This window comes from Nycticebus coucang, chromosome 14 (assembly GCF_027406575.1).
Source record: "Nycticebus coucang isolate mNycCou1 chromosome 14, mNycCou1.pri, whole genome shotgun sequence".
NCBI classification, from domain to species: Eukaryota; Metazoa; Chordata; class Mammalia; order Primates; family Lorisidae; genus Nycticebus; species Nycticebus coucang.
This window is the reverse complement of record NC_069793.1, coordinates 53,484,168-53,501,606: the sequence shown is the minus strand read 5'-3', so window position 1 is coordinate 53,501,606 and position 17,439 is coordinate 53,484,168. Positions and strand designations below refer to the sequence as shown.

General features: G+C 38.7%; 2 non-coding genes across 2 annotated transcripts; one reads left to right on the top strand and one right to left on the bottom strand.

Moving 5' to 3' along the window:
* Nucleotides 1-558: 558 nt before the first annotated feature.
* On the bottom strand, nucleotides 559-665 carry LOC128566118 (U6 spliceosomal RNA). Its single transcript, XR_008374414.1, has one exon. It is a non-coding gene; the product is annotated as a U6 spliceosomal RNA (small nuclear RNA).
* A 3,976-nt stretch (nucleotides 666-4,641) lies between these two features.
* On the top strand, nucleotides 4,642-4,748 carry LOC128566107 (U6 spliceosomal RNA). The gene has a single exon (XR_008374403.1). It is a non-coding gene; the product is annotated as a U6 spliceosomal RNA (small nuclear RNA).
* The last annotated feature ends 12,691 nt before the right edge of the window (nucleotides 4,749-17,439 follow it).

Below are 17,439 nucleotides of genomic sequence, written 5' to 3'. Positions count from 1 at the left end.
CTTCACTAAATCTGTTAAATAGATTTTTATCACTTCAGCTATATCTCCCTGGCAGCATCTGGTGTCAAGTTTGCAGAAATAATGTTGGTTTTACAGCCAAAAATCAGAGGTTAAACCTCCAGGACTACTGATGTGACAGCATTAAAGGGAAATTCATCACCTCTAAAGCTTCCATTCCCGTATAGTTTAGAATCTGCCCAAACATGAACCAATGGTCTGTTTTCCCTTTCATTCTCTCCGAGCACTGTGTGTGGCTCAGTTCCTTTTTGATTTATGAGTGTGGTTGCTGCTGATGAGAACTCCCAAGGAGACCTCAGTCTGCCCCAGCCATAGGCGTGGAAAATAGTGGAGGATCTTCCTCAACCCCTTTTCTGTTGCTTTCAGGGTCTTCGGCTCAGGGCTAGAGCTATCCATCAACCCAGAGGATAAAGGACTTGTGTAGGTCCGGGCTGTGCAGAACAAGCTGTGAAGCGTCACCTACCAGCAGGGGGCGTCATAGAGCAGAGCTGCCAAAGTCAGGCCTGCATCTGCTGTGAACTAGCAATTTTTTTTTTTTTTTTTAATATGGAACGTTTCACGAATTTGCGTGTCATTCTTGCGCAGGGGCAATGCTAATTTTCTCTGTATTGTTCCAATTTTAGTATATGTGCTGCCGAAGCGAGCACTGAACTAGCAATTTTGAACTAAATCAATGCACTTAAGGGAATAACTAAGTGAAAGACTGCAAATAATCATAAAGGCTGGGGAGTTTGAATAATAGAGAAAAGCTGTCGGGAAGCAATCAATTTAGATGTCGGTGGTAGGCTGAATAATGGCCCCCAAAAGATGTCTACTACAGAATCCCAAGATCCTGTGATTGTTCTTTTATATGGCAAAGGGAACTTTGCAGATGTGATTACATCAAGCACCTCGAGATGGGGAGATTATTCCAGATTATTTGGGTAGATCCTAAACATAATTACAAGTGTCTTTATCATAGAGGCAGGGGGAGATTAGACAGGAGAAGAGTTAGTGATGTGATTGATGGTGGAAGCAGAGATTGCAGTGATGTGCTTTGAAGATGGAGGAAGAGGCCAGGAGCCAAGGAATGTAGACAGAGCCTATGAGCGGAGAAAACCAAGGGAATGGATTCTCCTCTCAAAACCTCCAGAAGAAGTGAGCACTACCAATTCCCTTACTTTAGTTTCATGGAACTAATTTTGGGCTATTCCTATGGAATTATGAGAGAATAATTTTATGTTACCATGATAGTGGTAATTTGTTACAGTAGCCATAGGAAGTAAGTATCTTTTCCTGTCTAATGCTGAAGAGTTTCACTTCAGCTGTCAGAGGTATTTTACAGAGGTATTTTACAGCAGGGATCAGCATAGTGCATTCGCTTCTTCAAAAAGAGCTCCCTTTCGGAGGTCCGTCTGTAGCATAGGTGTGGGCAGCAGCAGCTTGAAGCAGAGATGCGACTGTGTGGTGGGGGAAGAACATTTCCAGGCATCAGGGACCTAAACGAGGGCAGGCAGAGAGTTTGAAAGCTCACTGCAATCGACAAATTCGCTTAAATTTTAGGAGGAGGCCTAATTAGCACAAAGAGCAGGTATCAGAGGAAGGTGGAGAGCAGAGGTGATCATGAAAGAGGTTCCAAGGAGGGATGTGGTCAGACACATCACCTTAGGCACCTCTGGTGGAGAGGGAGTGCCTGTGAACAGCCCAGTTTCTAAGGCCTTGCCTTTCAGGTGGGAGGGGTTCTGCATGTGGAGCTCTGGAGCTAACACTCCAGTTTCATTCAGAATAACTCTAAGTTTATTTGTTGGACATGTTGGGCTTCCAGGTGGGATTTTATTTAAGGAAAAATTCCACTGGTAGAAAAAAGGGTTATTTTGGGTTAACTTATAATTGTGACATAACTTGAAAGGTACAGAAAATTGCAATATTACAAAGAACTCCCATATACTCTTCACCCAGATTTACCAAGAGTTAGCATTTTGACCTATTTGCAATAGCGTTTGTTCTCTAAGTTTCTCTAAGTTTTTTGGACTAAGTAGGCATTATATTCTTTTACTTCTAAATATATTAGCACAGATTGTATAAGACCAAGACGTTGTCCTATATAAGCACAGCATAATGATCAAAATTGGGAATCAACATTGACAAAATGCTGTCATCTCATCGGCAGTCCAAATTTTCAATTTTTCCCAATTGTCTTTAGAGTTGTTCTCTGCCTGCCCTGCCCCACTCCTGTCCAGGATCTGATCCAGGTTCTCACATTACATCATGTCTCTCCAGTCTTCTTCAACTTGAAACATGTCCTCAGCTCTTGGCCTTGACATTTTTGGAAGAGTACGGGTTGGTAATTTTGTAAATTGTTCCTCAGTTTGAGTTTTTCTAATGCCTCCTCGTGATGAGATGCAGATCACACAGTGTAGCTTGGATCACACAGATGTGATAGTGTGTCCCTCCTAGGACGTGCTGTTAAAAGGCGCGTCATGTTGTCTGGTCTCGTTATTGGTGTCGGTAGCGTTGATCCCTTAGTTCAGCTGGTGTCCTCCAGGTTTCTCTGCTGTGAGTTGTTAATTTCTCCTTTGCAGTTAGTCGGTAATTTGTATGAATGTACTTTAAAACTACATAAATGTCCTGTTCCTTGTCAAACTATCACTCTCTAGTTTTAGCATCCTTTGATAATTCTTGCTCGTGTCAAAAGACAAAATGAAAACAAATTTAGTTTAAAGATATGATTGGCTTTTGTTTGTGATTCTAGAATTGGGCAACACCTCATTAAGAATGAGTGTTTCCATGAGCTGTTCAGAAAACTGGCTTTACAGGCAGAAAAGGGATGAAAAGAACAGAAACAGAACAAAAAACCGAATGGTCATTTCAGAGTTACTTTTCTTGTGGAGTTAAAACAGAAGGATCTTCCTTACCATGCTGACTCAGGTTGACCAGAATCTCCTGTATTTTGGAAAATTTGCCCATTTCAAAGTTCACCTTGGTGATGTGGCATTTTGTTTGAGATGGAGTCTCACCCTGTTGTACCAGGTTAGAGCGCTGGGGCATCAGTCTAGCTCACAGCAACTTCAAACTCCTGGGTTCAAACGATTCTCCTGTCTCAGCTTCTTAAGGAGCTGGGACTACAGATGCCCACCACAATGCCTGGCTAAGTCTTTCCATTTTTAGTAGAGGTGGGGTCTTGCTCTTACTCAGGCTGGTCATGAACTCTTGAGCCTCCCCGAGTACTAGGATTATAGACACGAGCCATTGCGCCTGGCCTTTCCATACTTGTTTAGTCCGGTCTGCTGGGGCCTAGTCCAAAACAACGGCCTCCCATAAACTGTGTTTAACACTTGAATCTATTATTACAAAATAGTGATTGCAAAATGGTGATTTTTCTAACTCCATTATTTCTTCTACATTAATTTGTTGGCATAATTCTAAAGTGCTGATATTATAGGCAAGAGCCACCTAGCCCAGCCCTGTTTGCATAATTTTATAAGGAAGATCTTTCTCTTATCTCCTGCTTATTTACTCATTTATTCAATTGCATCAGTACACGCTCAGAGAATCTTATGTCATTCAATGGGTTATAACTCATCACTATCACTACATATTCTGATGTTCACATTAATCCACATTGGCCAGTGGAAGCCTCCTCAAATTGGTTCTAATGTTATTAGGCTCCTATCCTTCTATGAACACTTTTCTGCTTTTAGTGACAAAATATTCCAGGTCCTTCTTGTCTAAGCTTTGGAATCATCTATTTCTTCAAGACACCTTGGTTCCTTATAATATTATAAGAAATAATAATTAGAAGATCTGGGTAGTAACTGTGCTCATTGCTACCGGCATATCATAATTTCTAGGCCCTTAGAGTTTGCAGATCTAGAAACACACACACACACATACACAAAAGGCAGAATACTCTATATATTCTTTTGCACTTTGCTTATTTACTTACACAATATGTCCTGGAAATCATCTCCATTTTCTTTAACCATTGCGTAGTACTTCACTGCATGAATGTAATTTATTCAACTAATCTCCCATGTATGAGCATTTTAGGTTGTTTCCAACATTTTGCAATTACAAATAATGCTGCAGTGCATAAACCTGTACATAACTGTGTATCACTATAGGTGTATTTCCAGAGTAAATTCCTGGAAGTGGGATTTCTAGAACAAAATATAATTGCATACATAGATCTGTCAAATGCTGCCAAATTGCCCTCCATAAGGCTGTACCATTTTGTATTCCCACCGCAATGTGTGAGAGGGCCTGTTTTTCCCTAGTCTTGTCAACACAGTGTGTTGCCAAGTTTTAAAATATTTGCTAATTTCGTAAGTGATAGGTGGCATTTCAGTGTAGTTTCATTTCTCTGGTTATAAGTCGAACAACTTCTCATAAATGTAAGGGCCACTTTATATCTCTTTTTTTTTTTTTTTAGAGGAACTGTTTGTTTATGACTTTTGCTCCTTTTTCAATCAGTTGTTTGTCTTGTTTCCTCAATATTTAATAATGCCCTGGTCAGGCACAGTGGCTCACACCTGTAATCCTAGCACTCTGGGAGGTTGAGGTGCGTGGATCGCCTGAGCTCAAGAGTTCAAAATCAGCCAGAGCAAAGGTGAGAACCTGTCTCTATTAAAAATAGAAAAATTAGTGCTCACTTCGGCAGCACATATACTAAAATTGGAACGATACAGAGAAGATTAGCATGGCCGCTGTGCAAGGATGACACGGAAATTCATGAAGCGTTCGATATTTTTAATAATTAAATTTTAAATGCCAAAAAAAAAAAAATAGAAAAATTAGCCAGGCATTGAGGCAGGTGCCTGTAGTCCCAGTTACTGAAGAGGCTGATGTAAGGGGGGAAATCTCTTGAGCCTGAGAATTCGAGGTTGCTGTGAGCTAGGATGCAATGGCACTCTACCCAGGGTGACAGAGCAAGACTCTGTTTCAAAAAGCAAGCAAACAAACAACAACAAAAAAGAATGACTTGTATATTGTGAATATTTGACCTTAAACTGTGGTATATGTAGCAAGTATTTTTTATGAAACTTACGTTTAATATCACTATTTAAAATGGTTAGTAACTAGCTTAAATATGATGCTTATATTGACTGTCAATAGACTCTAAGTTGTTTACTCCTGTGTGTATGTGAAATGGCTATAAATCTCAAACATTTTTGATTTAGCCTAGATTGAAATTAAAGTTAGGTAGACTTTTCTTTTTTTTTTTTTATTGTTGGGGATTCATTGAGGGTACAATAAGCCAGGTTACACTGATTGCAATTGTTAGGTAAATTCCTTCTTGCAATCATGTCTTGCCCCCATAAAGTGTGACACACAGGAAGGCCCCACCCACCTCCCTCCATCTCTCTTTCTGCTTCCCCCCCCATAACCTCAATTGTCATTAATTGTCCTCATATCAAAATTGAGTACATAGGATTCATGCTTCTCCATTCTTGTGATGCTTTACTAACAATAATGTCTTCCACTTCCATCCAGGTTAATATGAAGGATGTAAAGTCTCCATTTTTTTTAATAGCTGAATAGTATTCCATGGTATACATATACCACAGTTTGTTAATCCATTCCTGGGTTGGTGGGCATTTAGGCTGTTTCCACATTTTGGCAATTGTAAATTGAGTTGCAATAAACAGTCTAGTACAAGTGTCCTTATGATAAAAGGATTTTTTTCCTTTTGGGTAGATGCCCAGTAATGGGATTGCAGGATCAAATGGGAGGTCTAGCTTGAGTGCTTTGAGGTTTCTCCATACTTCCTTCCAGAAAGGTTGTACTAGTTTGCAGTCCCACCAGCAGTGTAAAAGTGTTCCCTTCTCTCCACATCCATGCCAGCATCTGCAGTTTTGAGATTTTGTGATGTGGGCCATTCTCACTGGGGTTAGATGATATCTCAGGGTTGTTTTGATTTGCATTTCTCTAATATATAGAGATGATGAACATTTTTTCATGTATTTGTTAGCCATTCGTCTGTCATCTTTAGAGAAAGTTCTATTCATGTCTCTTGCCCATTGATATATGGGATTGTTGGCTTTTTTCATGTGGATTAATTTGAGTTCCCTATAGATCCTAGTTATCAAGCTTTTGTCTGATTGAAAATATGCAAATATCCTTTCCCATTGTGTAGGTTGTCCCTTTGCTTTGGTTATTGTCTCCTTAGCTGTACAGAAGCTTTTCAGCTTAATGAAGTCTCATTTGTTTATTTTTGTTGTTGTTGCAATTGCCCTGGCAGTCTTCTTCATGAAGTCTTTCCCCAGGCCAATATCTTCCAGTGTTTTTCCTATGCTTTCTTGGAGGATTTTTATTGTTTCATGCCTTAAATTTAAGTCCTTTACCCATTTTGAATCAATTTTTGTGAGTGGGGAAAGGTGTGGGTCCAGTTTCAGTCTTTTACATGTAGACATCCAGTTCTCCCAACACCATTTATTGAATAGGGAGTCTTTCCTCCAAGGTATGTTCTTGTTTGGTTTATCGAAGATTAGGTGGTTGTAAGATGTTAGTTTCATTTCTTGGTTTTCAATTCGATTCCAAGTGTCTGTGTCTCTGTTTTTGTGCCAGTACCATGCTGTCTTAACCACTATGACTTTGTAGTACAGCCTAAAATCAGGTATGCTGATGCCCCCAGCTTTATTTTTATTACTAAGAACTGCCTTAGCTATACGGGGTTTTTTCCGGTTCCATACAAAATGCAGAATCATTTTTTCCAAATCTTGAAAGTAAGATGTTGGTATTTTGATAGGAATGGCATTGAATAGGTAGGTTGCTTTGGGAAGTATAGACATTTTAACAATGTTGATTCTTCCCATCCATGAGCATGGTATGTTCTTCCATTTGTTAATATCCTCTGCTATTTCCTTTCTGAGGATTTCATAATTTTCTTTATAGAGGTCCTTCACCTCCTTCGTTAGGTATATTCCTAGGTATTTCATTTCCTTTGAGACTATGGTGAAGGGAGTTGTGTCCTTAATTAGCTTCTCATCTTGACTGTTATTGGTGTATACAAAGGCTACTGACTTGTGGACATTGATTTTATATCCTGAAACATTACTGTATTTTTTGATGACTTCTAGGAGTCTTGTGGTTGAATCTTTGGGGTTCTCTAAGTATAAGATCATGTCATCAGCAAAGAGGGAGAGTTTGACCTCCTCTGCTCCCATTTGGATTCCCTTTATTTCCTTGTCTTGCCTAATTGTATTGGCTAAAACTTCCAGCACTATGTTGAATAGTACAGGTGACAGAGGACAACCTTGTCTGGTTCCGGTTCTAAGAGGAAAAGCTTTCAGTTTTACTCCATTCAGTAAAATACTAGCTGCGGGTTTGTCATAGATAGCTTCAATCAGTTTTAGAAATGTGCCACCTATGCCTATACTCTTCAGTGTTGTAATTAGAAAAGGATGCTGGATTTTATCAAATGCTTTTTCTGCATCTATTGAGAGGATCATGTGATCTTTATTTTTGCCTCTGTTACTATGGTGGATAACGTTTATGGACTTGCGTATGTTAAACCAGCCTTGCATCCCTGGGATGAAGCCTACTTAATCATGATGAATGACTTTTTTGATGATAAGCTGTAATCTATTGGCTAGGATTTTGTTGAGAATTTTTGCATCTATATTCATGAGTGAGATTGGTCTGAAATTCTCCTTTTAGTTCGGGTCTTTTCCTGGTTTTGGTATCAGGGTGATGTTTGCTTCATAGAATGTGTTGGGGAAGATTCCTTCTTCCTCAATTTTTTGGAATAATTTCTGCAGTACAGGAATAAGCTCTTCCTTGAAGGTTTGATAGAATTCTGGTGTGAAGCCATCTGGACCAGGGAATTTTTTTGTTTTTTATTGTTTCTTTGATCTCAGTGGTTGAAATTGGTCTGTTCAGGAGCTCTATTTCTTCCTGGCTAAGTCTAGGGAAAGGATGTGATTCCAAATATTGATCCATTTCCTTCACATTGTCAAATTTCTGGGCATAGAGTTCCTGGTAGTATTCAGAGATGGTCTCTTGTATCTCTGTGGGATCAGTTGTTATTTCCCCTTTATCATTTCTGATTGAGGTTACTAGAGATTTTACTTTTCTATTCCTCGTTAGTCTGGCCAATGGTTTATCTATTTTATTTCTTTTTTCTTTTTTTTTTTTTTTCTCTTTCTTTTTTTTTATTGTTGGGGATTCATTGAGGGTACAATAAGCCAGTTACACTGATTGCAATTGTTAGGTAAAGTCCCTCTTGCAATCATGTCTTGCCCCCATAAAGTGTGACACACACTAAGGCCCCACCCCCCTCCCTCCCTCCCTCTTTCTGCTTCCGCCCCCATAACCTTAATTGTCATTAATTGTCCTCATATCAAGATTGAGTACATAGGATTCATGCTTCTCCATTCTTGTGATGCTTTACTAAGAATAATGTCTTCCATGTCCATCCAGGTTAATACGAAGGATGTAAAGTCTCCATTTTTTTTAATAGCTGAATAGTATTCCATGGTATACATATACCACAGCTTGTTAATCCATTCCTGGGTTGGTGGGCATTTAGGCTGTTTCCACATTTTGGCGATTGTAAATTGAGCTGCAATAAAGAGTCTAGTACAAGTGTCCTTATGATAAAAGGATTTTTTGCCTTCTGGGTAGATGCCCAGCAATGGGATTGCAGGATCGAATGGGAGGTCTAGGTTGAGTGCTTTGAGGTTTCTCCATACTTCCTTCCAGAAAGGTTGTACTAGTTTGCAGTCCCACCAGCAGTGTAAAAGTGTTCCCTTCTCTCCACATCCATGCCAGCATCTGCAGTTTTGAGATTTTGTGATGTGGGCCATTCTCACTGGGGTTAGATGATATCTCAGGGTTGTTTTGATTTGCATTTCTCTAATATATAGAGATGATGAACATTTTTTCATGTATTTGTTAGCCATTCGTCTGTCATCTTTAGAGAAAGTTCTATTCATGTCTCTTGCCCATTGATATATGGGATTGTTGGCTTTTTTCATGTGGATTAATTTGAGTTCCCTATAGATCCTAGTTATCAAGCTTTTGTCTGATTGAAAATATGCAAATATCCTTTCCCATTGTGTAGGTTGTCCCTTTGCTTTGGTTATTGTCTCCTTAGCTGTACAGAAGCTTTTCAGCTTAATGAAGTCTCATTTGTTTATTTTTGTTGTTGTTGCAATTGCCCTGGCAGTCTTCTTCATGAAGTCTTTCCCCAGGCCAATATCTTCCAGTGTTTTTCCTATGCTTTCTTGGAGGATTTTTATTGTTTCATGCCTTAAATTTAAGTCCTTTACCCATTTTGAATCAATTTTTGTGAGTGGGGAAAGGTGTGGGTCCAGTTTCAGTCTTTTACATGTAGACATCCAGTTCTCCCAACACCATTTATTGAATAGGGAGTCTTTCCTCCAAGGTATGTTCTTGTTTGGTTTATCGAAGATTAGGTGGTTGTAAGATGTTAGTTTCATTTCTTGGTTTTCAATTCGATTCCAAGTGTCTGTGTCTCTGTTTTTGTGCCAGTACCATGCTGTCTTAACCACTATGACTTTGTAGTACAGCCTAAAATCAGGTATGCTGATGCCCCCAGCTTTATTTTTATTACTAAGAACTGCCTTAGCTATACGGGGTTTTTTCCGGTTCCATACAAAATGCAGAATCATTTTTTCCAAATCTTGAAAGTAAGATGTTGGTATTTTGATAGGAATGGCATTGAATAGGTAGGTTGCTTTGGGAAGTATAGACATTTTAACAATGTTGATTCTTCCCATCCATGAGCATGGTATGTTCTTCCATTTGTTAATATCCTCTGCTATTTCCTTTCTGAGGATTTCATAATTTTCTTTATAGAGGTCCTTCACCTCCTTCGTTAGGTATATTCCTAGGTATTTCATTTCCTTTGAGACTATGGTGAAGGGAGTTGTGTCCTTAATTAGCTTCTCATCTTGACTGTTATTGGTGTATACAAAGGCTACTGACTTGTGGACATTGATTTTATATCCTGAAACATTACTGTATTTTTTGATGACTTCTAGGAGTCTTGTGGTTGAATCTTTGGGGTTCTCTAAGTATAAGATCATGTCATCAGCAAAGAGGGAGAGTTTGACCTCCTCTGCTCCCATTTGGATTCCCTTTATTTCCTTGTCTTGCCTAATTGTATTGGCTAAAACTTCCAGCACTATGTTGAATAGTACAGGTGACAGAGGACAACCTTGTCTGGTTCCGGTTCTAAGAGGAAAAGCTTTCAGTTTTACTCCATTCAGTAAAATACTAGCTGCGGGTTTGTCATAGATAGCTTCAATCAGTTTTAGAAATGTGCCACCTATGCCTATACTCTTCAGTGTTGTAATTAGAAAAGGATGCTGGATTTTATCAAATGCTTTTTCTGCATCTATTGAGAGGATCATGTGATCTTTATTTTTGCCTCTGTTACTATGGTGGATAACGTTTATGGACTTGCGTATGTTAAACCAGCCTTGCATCCCTGGGATGAAGCCTACTTAATCATGATGAATGACTTTTTTGATGATAAGCTGTAATCTATTGGCTAGGATTTTGTTGAGAATTTTTGCATCTATATTCATGAGTGAGATTGGTCTGAAATTCTCCTTTTAGTTCGGGTCTTTTCCTGGTTTTGGTATCAGGGTGATGTTTGCTTCATAGAATGTGTTGGGGAAGATTCCTTCTTCCTCAATTTTTTGGAATAATTTCTGCAGTACAGGAATAAGCTCTTCCTTGAAGGTTTGATAGAATTCTGGTGTGAAGCCATCTGGACCAGGGAATTTTTTTGTTTTTTATTGTTTCTTTGATCTCAGTGGTTGAAATTGGTCTGTTCAGGAGCTCTATTTCTTCCTGGCTAAGTCTAGGGAAAGGATGTGATTCCAAATATTGATCCATTTCCTTCACATTGTCAAATTTCTGGGCATAGAGTTCCTGGTAGTATTCAGAGATGGTCTCTTGTATCTCTGTGGGATCAGTTGTTATTTCCCCTTTATCATTTCTGATTGAGGTTACTAGAGATTTTACTTTTCTATTCCTCGTTAGTCTGGCCAATGGTTTATCTATTTTATTTCTTTTTTCTTTTTTTTTTTTTTTCTCTTTCTTTTTTTTTATTGTTGGGGATTCATTGAGGGTACAATAAGCCAGTTACACTGATTGCAATTGTTAGGTAAAGTCCCTCTTGCAATCATGTCTTGCCCCCATAAAGTGTGACACACACTAAGGCCCCACCCCCCTCCCTCCCTCCCTCTTTCTGCTTCCGCCCCCATAACCTTAATTGTCATTAATTGTCCTCATATCAAGATTGAGTACATAGGATTCATGCTTCTCCATTCTTGTGATGCTTTACTAAGAATAATGTCTTCCATGTCCATCCAGGTTAATACGAAGGATGTAAAGTCTCCATTTTTTTTAATAGCTGAATAGTATTCCATGGTATACATATACCACAGCTTGTTAATCCATTCCTGGGTTGGTGGGCATTTAGGCTGTTTCCACATTTTGGCGATTGTAAATTGAGCTGCAATAAAGAGTCTAGTACAAGTGTCCTTATGATAAAAGGATTTTTTGCCTTCTGGGTAGATGCCCAGCAATGGGATTGCAGGATCGAATGGGAGGTCTAGGTTGAGTGCTTTGAGGTTTCTCCATACTTCCTTCCAGAAAGGTTGTACTAGTTTGCAGTCCCACCAGCAGTGTAAAAGTGTTCCCTTCTCTCCACATCCATGCCAGCATCTGCAGTTTTGAGATTTTGTGATGTGGGCCATTCTCACTGGGGTTAGATGATATCTCAGGGTTGTTTTGATTTGCATTTCTCTAATATATAGAGATGATGAACATTTTTTCATGTATTTGTTAGCCATTCGTCTGTCATCTTTAGAGAAAGTTCTATTCATGTCTCTTGCCCATTGATATATGGGATTGTTGGCTTTTTTCATGTGGATTAATTTGAGTTCCCTATAGATCCTAGTTATCAAGCTTTTGTCTGATTGAAAATATGCAAATATCCTTTCCCATTGTGTAGGTTGTCCCTTTGCTTTGGTTATTGTCTCCTTAGCTGTACAGAAGCTTTTCAGCTTAATGAAGTCTCATTTGTTTATTTTTGTTGTTGTTGCAATTGCCCTGGCAGTCTTCTTCATGAAGTCTTTCCCCAGGCCAATATCTTCCAGTGTTTTTCCTATGCTTTCTTGGAGGATTTTTATTGTTTCATGCCTTAAATTTAAGTCCTTTACCCATTTTGAATCAATTTTTGTGAGTGGGGAAAGGTGTGGGTCCAGTTTCAGTCTTTTACATGTAGACATCCAGTTCTCCCAACACCATTTATTGAATAGGGAGTCTTTCCTCCAAGGTATGTTCTTGTTTGGTTTATCGAAGATTAGGTGGTTGTAAGATGTTAGTTTCATTTCTTGGTTTTCAATTCGATTCCAAGTGTCTGTGTCTCTGTTTTTGTGCCAGTACCATGCTGTCTTAACCACTATGACTTTGTAGTACAGCCTAAAATCAGGTATGCTGATGCCCCCAGCTTTATTTTTATTACTAAGAACTGCCTTAGCTATACGGGGTTTTTTCCGGTTCCATACAAAATGCAGAATCATTTTTTCCAAATCTTGAAAGTAAGATGTTGGTATTTTGATAGGAATGGCATTGAATAGGTAGGTTGCTTTGGGAAGTATAGACATTTTAACAATGTTGATTCTTCCCATCCATGAGCATGGTATGTTCTTCCATTTGTTAATATCCTCTGCTATTTCCTTTCTGAGGATTTCATAATTTTCTTTATAGAGGTCCTTCACCTCCTTCGTTAGGTATATTCCTAGGTATTTCATTTCCTTTGAGACTATGGTGAAGGGAGTTGTGTCCTTAATTAGCTTCTCATCTTGACTGTTATTGGTGTATACAAAGGCTACTGACTTGTGGACATTGATTTTATATCCTGAAACATTACTGTATTTTTTGATGACTTCTAGGAGTCTTGTGGTTGAATCTTTGGGGTTCTCTAAGTATAAGATCATGTCATCAGCAAAGAGGGAGAGTTTGACCTCCTCTGCTCCCATTTGGATTCCCTTTATTTCCTTGTCTTGCCTAATTGTATTGGCTAAAACTTCCAGCACTATGTTGAATAGTACAGGTGACAGAGGACAACCTTGTCTGGTTCCGGTTCTAAGAGGAAAAGCTTTCAGTTTTACTCCATTCAGTAAAATACTAGCTGCGGGTTTGTCATAGATAGCTTCAATCAGTTTTAGAAATGTGCCACCTATGCCTATACTCTTCAGTGTTGTAATTAGAAAAGGATGCTGGATTTTATCAAATGCTTTTTCTGCATCTATTGAGAGGATCATGTGATCTTTATTTTTGCCTCTGTTACTATGGTGGATAACGTTTATGGACTTGCGTATGTTAAACCAGCCTTGCATCCCTGGGATGAAGCCTACTTAATCATGATGAATGACTTTTTTGATGATAAGCTGTAATCTATTGGCTAGGATTTTGTTGAGAATTTTTGCATCTATATTCATGAGTGAGATTGGTCTGAAATTCTCCTTTTAGTTCGGGTCTTTTCCTGGTTTTGGTATCAGGGTGATGTTTGCTTCATAGAATGTGTTGGGGAAGATTCCTTCTTCCTCAATTTTTTGGAATAATTTCTGCAGTACAGGAATAAGCTCTTCCTTGAAGGTTTGATAGAATTCTGGTGTGAAGCCATCTGGACCAGGGAATTTTTTTGTTTTTTATTGTTTCTTTGATCTCAGTGGTTGAAATTGGTCTGTTCAGGAGCTCTATTTCTTCCTGGCTAAGTCTAGGGAAAGGATGTGATTCCAAATATTGATCCATTTCCTTCACATTGTCAAATTTCTGGGCATAGAGTTCCTGGTAGTATTCAGAGATGGTCTCTTGTATCTCTGTGGGATCAGTTGTTATTTCCCCTTTATCATTTCTGATTGAGGTTACTAGAGATTTTACTTTTCTATTCCTCGTTAGTCTGGCCAATGGTTTATCTATTTTATTTCTTTTTTCTTTTTTTTTTTTTTTCTCTTTCTTTTTTTTTATTGTTGGGGATTCATTGAGGGTACAATAAGCCAGTTACACTGATTGCAATTGTTAGGTAAAGTCCCTCTTGCAATCATGTCTTGCCCCCATAAAGTGTGACACACACTAAGGCCCCACCCCCCTCCCTCCCTCCCTCTTTCTGCTTCCGCCCCCATAACCTTAATTGTCATTAATTGTCCTCATATCAAGATTGAGTACATAGGATTCATGCTTCTCCATTCTTGTGATGCTTTACTAAGAATAATGTCTTCCATGTCCATCCAGGTTAATACGAAGGATGTAAAGTCTCCATTTTTTTTAATAGCTGAATAGTATTCCATGGTATACATATACCACAGCTTGTTAATCCATTCCTGGGTTGGTGGGCATTTAGGCTGTTTCCACATTTTGGCGATTGTAAATTGAGCTGCAATAAAGAGTCTAGTACAAGTGTCCTTATGATAAAAGGATTTTTTGCCTTCTGGGTAGATGCCCAGCAATGGGATTGCAGGATCGAATGGGAGGTCTAGGTTGAGTGCTTTGAGGTTTCTCCATACTTCCTTCCAGAAAGGTTGTACTAGTTTGCAGTCCCACCAGCAGTGTAAAAGTGTTCCCTTCTCTCCACATCCATGCCAGCATCTGCAGTTTTGAGATTTTGTGATGTGGGCCATTCTCACTGGGGTTAGATGATATCTCAGGGTTGTTTTGATTTGCATTTCTCTAATATATAGAGATGATGAACATTTTTTCATGTATTTGTTAGCCATTCGTCTGTCATCTTTAGAGAAAGTTCTATTCATGTCTCTTGCCCATTGATATATGGGATTGTTGGCTTTTTTCATGTGGATTAATTTGAGTTCCCTATAGATCCTAGTTATCAAGCTTTTGTCTGATTGAAAATATGCAAATATCCTTTCCCATTGTGTAGGTTGTCCCTTTGCTTTGGTTATTGTCTCCTTAGCTGTACAGAAGCTTTTCAGCTTAATGAAGTCTCATTTGTTTATTTTTGTTGTTGTTGCAATTGCCCTGGCAGTCTTCTTCATGAAGTCTTTCCCCAGGCCAATATCTTCCAGTGTTTTTCCTATGCTTTCTTGGAGGATTTTTATTGTTTCATGCCTTAAATTTAAGTCCTTTACCCATTTTGAATCAATTTTTGTGAGTGGGGAAAGGTGTGGGTCCAGTTTCAGTCTTTTACATGTAGACATCCAGTTCTCCCAACACCATTTATTGAATAGGGAGTCTTTCCTCCAAGGTATGTTCTTGTTTGGTTTATCGAAGATTAGGTGGTTGTAAGATGTTAGTTTCATTTCTTGGTTTTCAATTCGATTCCAAGTGTCTGTGTCTCTGTTTTTGTGCCAGTACCATGCTGTCTTAACCACTATGACTTTGTAGTACAGCCTAAAATCAGGTATGCTGATGCCCCCAGCTTTATTTTTATTACTAAGAACTGCCTTAGCTATACGGGGTTTTTTCCGGTTCCATACAAAATGCAGAATCATTTTTTCCAAATCTTGAAAGTAAGATGTTGGTATTTTGATAGGAATGGCATTGAATAGGTAGGTTGCTTTGGGAAGTATAGACATTTTAACAATGTTGATTCTTCCCATCCATGAGCATGGTATGTTCTTCCATTTGTTAATATCCTCTGCTATTTCCTTTCTGAGGATTTCATAATTTTCTTTATAGAGGTCCTTCACCTCCTTCGTTAGGTATATTCCTAGGTATTTCATTTCCTTTGAGACTATGGTGAAGGGAGTTGTGTCCTTAATTAGCTTCTCATCTTGACTGTTATTGGTGTATACAAAGGCTACTGACTTGTGGACATTGATTTTATATCCTGAAACATTACTGTATTTTTTGATGACTTCTAGGAGTCTTGTGGTTGAATCTTTGGGGTTCTCTAAGTATAAGATCATGTCATCAGCAAAGAGGGAGAGTTTGACCTCCTCTGCTCCCATTTGGATTCCCTTTATTTCCTTGTCTTGCCTAATTGTATTGGCTAAAACTTCCAGCACTATGTTGAATAGTACAGGTGACAGAGGACAACCTTGTCTGGTTCCGGTTCTAAGAGGAAAAGCTTTCAGTTTTACTCCATTCAGTAAAATACTAGCTGCGGGTTTGTCATAGATAGCTTCAATCAGTTTTAGAAATGTGCCACCTATGCCTATACTCTTCAGTGTTGTAATTAGAAAAGGATGCTGGATTTTATCAAATGCTTTTTCTGCATCTATTGAGAGGATCATGTGATCTTTATTTTTGCCTCTGTTACTATGGTGGATAACGTTTATGGACTTGCGTATGTTAAACCAGCCTTGCATCCCTGGGATGAAGCCTACTTAATCATGATGAATGACTTTTTTGATGATAAGCTGTAATCTATTGGCTAGGATTTTGTTGAGAATTTTTGCATCTATATTCATGAGTGAGATTGGTCTGAAATTCTCCTTTTAGTTCGGGTCTTTTCCTGGTTTTGGTATCAGGGTGATGTTTGCTTCATAGAATGTGTTGGGGAAGATTCCTTCTTCCTCAATTTTTTGGAATAATTTCTGCAGTACAGGAATAAGCTCTTCCTTGAAGGTTTGATAGAATTCTGGTGTGAAGCCATCTGGACCAGGGAATTTTTTTGTTTTTTATTGTTTCTTTGATCTCAGTGGTTGAAATTGGTCTGTTCAGGAGCTCTATTTCTTCCTGGCTAAGTCTAGGGAAAGGATGTGATTCCAAATATTGATCCATTTCCTTCACATTGTCAAATTTCTGGGCATAGAGTTCCTGGTAGTATTCAGAGATGGTCTCTTGTATCTCTGTGGGATCAGTTGTTATTTCCCCTTTATCATTTCTGATTGAGGTTACTAGAGATTTTACTTTTCTATTCCTCGTTAGTCTGGCCAATGGTTTATCTATTTTATTTCTTTTTTCTTTTTTTTTTTTTTTCTCTTTCTTTTTTTTTATTGTTGGGGATTCATTGAGGGTACAATAAGCCAGTTACACTGATTGCAATTGTTAGGTAAAGTCCCTCTTGCAATCATGTCTTGCCCCCATAAAGTGTGACACACACTAAGGCCCCACCCCCCTCCCTCCCTCCCTCTTTCTGCTTCCGCCCCCATAACCTTAATTGTCATTAATTGTCCTCATATCAAGATTGAGTACATAGGATTCATGCTTCTCCATTCTTGTGATGCTTTACTAAGAATAATGTCTTCCATGTCCATCCAGGTTAATACGAAGGATGTAAAGTCTCCATTTTTTTTAATAGCTGAATAGTATTCCATGGTATACATATACCACAGCTTGTTAATCCATTCCTGGGTTGGTGGGCATTTAGGCTGTTTCCACATTTTGGCGATTGTAAATTGAGCTGCAATAAAGAGTCTAGTACAAGTGTCCTTATGATAAAAGGATTTTTTGCCTTCTGGGTAGATGCCCAGCAATGGGATTGCAGGATCGAATGGG